The 5,254-nt window shown below is 35.1% G+C and overlaps 1 non-coding gene across 1 annotated transcript; it reads right to left on the reverse strand.

The window, feature by feature from the left end:
- Positions 1-2,490: 2,490 nt before the first annotated feature.
- On the reverse strand, positions 2,491-2,597 carry LOC113700243 (small nucleolar RNA R71). The gene has a single exon (XR_003450587.1). It is a non-coding gene; the product is annotated as a small nucleolar RNA R71 (small nucleolar RNA).
- Between the last annotated feature and the right edge of the window lie 2,657 nt (positions 2,598-5,254).

A 5,254-nucleotide genomic window follows, 5' to 3' on the forward strand; every position in this document is an offset into this window, starting at 1 on the left:
ACCCCAATCCGATAGGTGTAGCTTCGGTTGTGACCAATACGCTAAAAGACGTCAAACCTGTCATTTTGTTCTCTGTCTTAAACCTTATTTCCGATCACTTTGCTAGCTTGGTTTTGTAATTGAATGACTTTTAGCCTATTGAACGGCTATTGTAATGAGATTATTTGTGTGTGATTTTGGGGGCTGATTGAGGAAAATAATGAAGCCGTAAAGGGCCGGAAAATAGGTAAATGCAAAGGGCGTGCTGCCTAAAGTTGCACTCGAGGGTTAGGTAAATGTACTCGCGACTTGAGTAAGAGTTGAGGATGAAACTAACTTGAATCATCTAAGGTATTCAAATCTTCTTTATTAGAGGTATATAAGCTGAAATTTGGCCGAAACTTGTACCCTTGGAAAAATGAAAGTTACGACTAATAGAAATACGTTTTCTTCGTTTCTTCGACTCCAATGGAGATTTCAAAGTTTTACGAGCGAGCATAAGTTTTACAAAAATTTTACTCGTGTCCTTTGGTTTAAATGTATTCTTTTCACTTCCAAAACTTTACTTATACTTTGTACTAGTAGTTGTTCGGATTTTCTTTGGTTCACCTAAACTTTGGATGGTTTAGCTGCAATATTTTCTCTTGATTAATCTTAGGGTTTATTGGTGATTGAGGGTAATACCTGGAAGACTACTTTGGACGTTCTTTTGCGTAAATAGGTGAGTGTTCTTTGTTTGTTATGTTTCCATTAACTATATGATTTGTTATGGATATTTGATTAAATGATAAATGTTTACTAAAAAAGAATTTTGCTATGCCAGTGTGTACTTTATCGCACTCGACCTAAATGAAATGGGAAATTTTCAATGTTTAAGTGATTAAATGTTAGTTGTGCATGAATATAAGCCTTTTGGCTGAACTGGGTCCTTGCCCTTCGTTGCCAGTCGACTCGAGCCAGAAGCAGACTTGGTCGGTTGATTTGGTGACCCTGGGTGAAAGTTTGGTATACTCGAGTATTACCACGTTGTCGGATGGAATCAGGCCAATGTCCAGAAGGGGGAAGAATGAAATGAATGAACGAGTGACAATGTCAATGGAGGGGTTTTCACTTACAAAATGCATTTTAAAATGATTGGAGGAATAAGGAAATGAAAGGTGAATGAAAGAACGAAAGGCTCCATGTGAACATGTATCCTTTTAATGAATGTGTTAGCATTGCTTTATATTGTAAATGTTTCCTGGATTACTTGTTATTAAATGATTAATGTCCTTGTTTAAGTTAGTTATGTGTCTGGAACCTCACTGAGATTTTAACTCATTTCGTTAATTTTGTTTTTGTTAACAGGGGATGCGAGCAAGGACGAGAGATCTGTATAGACTTGCCTAGACTAGTTCTTTTGAATTTTTGTAATGGTTCTCGCTCTAGCGCTTGGCAAGGGTTGGATGTATGAAAAATTGAGAACCTTTGTATATTTGAGTTGTATTCCTTTTGAGATAGAAATGTATATAAGTATATGTTTTAAGTTTGGAATTATTGTTACACTTGTTCTTGTGGTCTTATTTTCATTTTTACTTGAGGTGTATGTTTGAGTCCTGGCAAGAGCTGGGCAGGCGGTTTGCCGAACCCTTTGGTTCGCCTTAGGGAAAGGTGAGGCTGTCACGTTGACCCCTAATTATCTCTATACTAAATACACGATCCATGTACTTGCGAAAAATTAGGGTATAAAGAAAAAAATTGATTGATAATTGGGAGAATTTAACTTGAAAGCCTAGGCTATATCAAGTTTTTGGCACCATTACCGGGAACTTCAAATAATATTAGGGCAAAAACAAACTTTATTAATCTAAACTTGTTTTTGTTTTTAATTTTCCTTGTATTAACGGTGCCAATTTACAAGTTTATATTAAGTAGTAGAATTTGTGCTAACTCTTCTTAACTTTGGTGTTTTGTAGTGCATGCACCAATTCCTCTATACACATACTACCCTTTGATCCCAAAATCGGGAAAATGGCAAATAGGAGAAGGCTTTCGGCATGACAACAAGCTCAACAAACTCAACAACAAGAAGTGGAGAGTGAAGGTGAAATTATCATTGAATTGCCTCACTTAGATGAAATGGCAGAGGAATGTGCAAATCACAACCAACAAATCTTGAGAGATTTTGCTTTGCCATCTACGGAAAGATCTCAAACAAGTATTGCACAACCGGCAGTCAATACAAATGACTTTAAGATTAAGCTGGTATTTATTTGAATGCTCCAACAAGAACAATTTGGAAACAATACAATGGAGGATCCAAATACTCACTTAGCTAATTTCTTAGAGATTTGTGACACAATCAAGTTTAATGGAGTGAGTGACGATACTATAAAGCACCAATTGTTTCCTTTCTCTTTAAGAGATAAGGCTAAGGTATGGCTTAATTCACATGCACCAAACACTTTCACTACTTGGGCCAATTTATCTAAGACTTTCTTGAATAAGTATTTTGCACCGTGTAAAACTGCCAAACTAAGTATGGATATAACGGGTTTTGTTCAACAAGAATGTGAATCATTATATGAGGCATGAAAGAGGCTTAAGGAGTTGCAAAGCAAATGTTCTCATCATGGACTTCCTAATTGGTTAATTGCGCAAACATTCTCTAATGGTTTAACGTATCCTATCCAGACTCATATTGATGCAGCTGTAGGAGGAGAACTTATGGGAAAATTAGTGGATGAAACTTAACAATTGATAGAAGAAATGGCAGCCAATAATTACCAATGGACTAATAAGAAAGGTAATACTAGAAGACACACTAGTATGTATGAATTGGACGCATTTAACATGCTTAATGCAAAAACGAACAACATGGTAAAAATGCTAAATAGTCAAGGTGAAGTTGGTTGTAGTTCTCATGCTAGTGCAGCATGTTGTACCCTTTGCAAAGATAATCATAATGATACTAATTGTGTGAATTATGAGCAGGTAAAATATGTGAATTATTTCAACTGTTCCACTCAAAACAATCCTTACTCCAATGCTTACAACTAATGGTGGAGGAATCATTCAAATTTCAGGTGGAGAGAACAAGGGAACCAACAAAGGCCAACCAATCCACCGGCTTCCAACCAAAGCCATCACCCCTTGAGTCTAAACCTTCATGGGAGTTTGTCATTGAGAGACTAGCCACTACCACCAATAGCAAATATTGAGAGACTAGCCACTACCGCCTCGGAGAGATTTGGTAGAATAGAAGGGAGAATGGACCAATTAACCACTATGCATAGGAATATAGAAGCCCAACTTGGGCAAATTTTCAATGCCGTTAACCCTAGAAACCAAGGAGACTTACCAAGTAAAAACGAAGTCAATCTTAGGGAACATTGCAAGCAATCACAGTCCGAAGTGGTAGGCAATTGGATGGCCCTTCTAGAGTTGAGCATAAGAAAGAAGAAAGAAGAGAAGAAAATGAGAGTTTGAGTGATGACCATGGGATAAGTGTTGGGGAAAAGGGTAAAGAGAAAGTTGTAGAAGAAGAAACACCTTCCAAATCTAAAGTGCTTATACCCACCATACCATTTGCTCAAAGGCTCAAGCAAAATAAATTGGAAAAGGATATTGAAAAGTTTGTTAAAATATTTAAACAATTGAATATTAACACTCTTTATATAGATGCCAATGATCAAATTCCATCCTATGCCAAGTTTGTTAAGGAGATCAAGTCAAAAAAGAGAAAGTTGGAGGACAATGAGGCCGCAACTTTAACGGAGGACTATAGTGCATAGATACTAAATAAGCTCCTGTCAAAATTGAAGGAATGTAAGGTATCATCTTGGTATTCTAGAGAATGTGCTCATTAAGGTCAAGAGTTTTATATTCCAATTGCCTTTTTTGTTTTTGATATGGAAGAGGATGTTAAACATGCCAATTATATTTGGTAGACCTTTCTTATCTATGGCCGATACTATAATTGATGTTAAAAAGGGCAAGCTTAAGTTCCAAGTAGGTGAAAAAGAAATTGAGGTTGACTTGAATGAACTTCAAAACTTTCCTTTATTTACTAACTGTGTATGCAATTGATGTGGTTGAAAATCTAACTCAAGATGTTATTCAGATGAAACATGATGCTCACCCTCTTGAAAATTGTTTGTTTGATGCTATTTTTCAAGAAGATGATGATTTGGAGATATTACAAATGGCCAACCTTTTGAACTCTCAAATGCCTTATAAAAGAGGAAATCATTATGAGAGTTTAGTAAAAGAAAAAGAACTGCCACTGCCATCGAGCAAGCTCCAACTCTTGAATTTAAGCCATTTTTCGATCAGCTAAGGTACGCATTTCTTGGCGAAAATGATACAATACTGGTGATTATTAATGCTTTTCTGAATGATGTACAGTTGGAGAAGTTACTAGGAGTTTTAAGGAAGCACAAACTAGCAATTGGATGGACCATTTCCAATCTTAAGAGCACCAGTCCAACCCTTTGCATGCATAAGATTCTTTTGGAAATGAATGCCAAATCCGTGGTAGAAACTTGACAGGTGTCGAACCTGTGCAATAATAAATTCCTACTTACAAAAATATATAAACCAATATAATGATAAGTAGAGTCATCTCTGCAGGGATTTGATGATTTATTTCCTTCCAAGGAAGAATTAAATGGGGGTTTTGGAAAATTAAAATGAAAAAATCATTTTAAGTAAAAGCAATCAAATAAAAGAAAATTTAAATTAATTTGATAATAAACAAGCTCTAGTCAAGAAGAAAACTCCGGAAGTGATTCATATAACTGCTTATTGATGCAATAATTACTTCATCTATTTGTTAACAAACAGACTATAATTACCAAACAAACGATGACAATCAATGCTTTCATACAGTGTCCATAGTCAAGGTACGCCCATTAACTATTTTTTTAATCAAGAAATAACCCTAAATATGCCTATAAAATTTAATTTCTTGATTGCATTAAAAATTAGAAAAGTCCTATTCTAATCAATAAACATGCTATCAGGGTTTATTTAAATTAGATCATATGTTCCCTAACATGAAACTAATCATGTTAGTTACCACTAATTTAAGATAATTAAATAATTATGGATTTAAATTTTCTTAATTGGCATTAGATTGTTAGGTTGATTGGGCTCTTGATATTCAAACAACAAAACAACTATAAGAAGTTAAATCAGAAAACATAACGAATAAGAGAAACAAGTAAAAACAATTTGATCTCACAGTTGTACTTGAATCAAATTCTTAGTTACCCCTTGACTAGAATAAGAAATC

The sequence above is a fragment of the Coffea arabica genome, chromosome 7c (assembly GCF_036785885.1).
Source record: "Coffea arabica cultivar ET-39 chromosome 7c, Coffea Arabica ET-39 HiFi, whole genome shotgun sequence".
Lineage (NCBI taxonomy): Eukaryota > Viridiplantae > Streptophyta > Magnoliopsida > Gentianales > Rubiaceae > Coffea > Coffea arabica.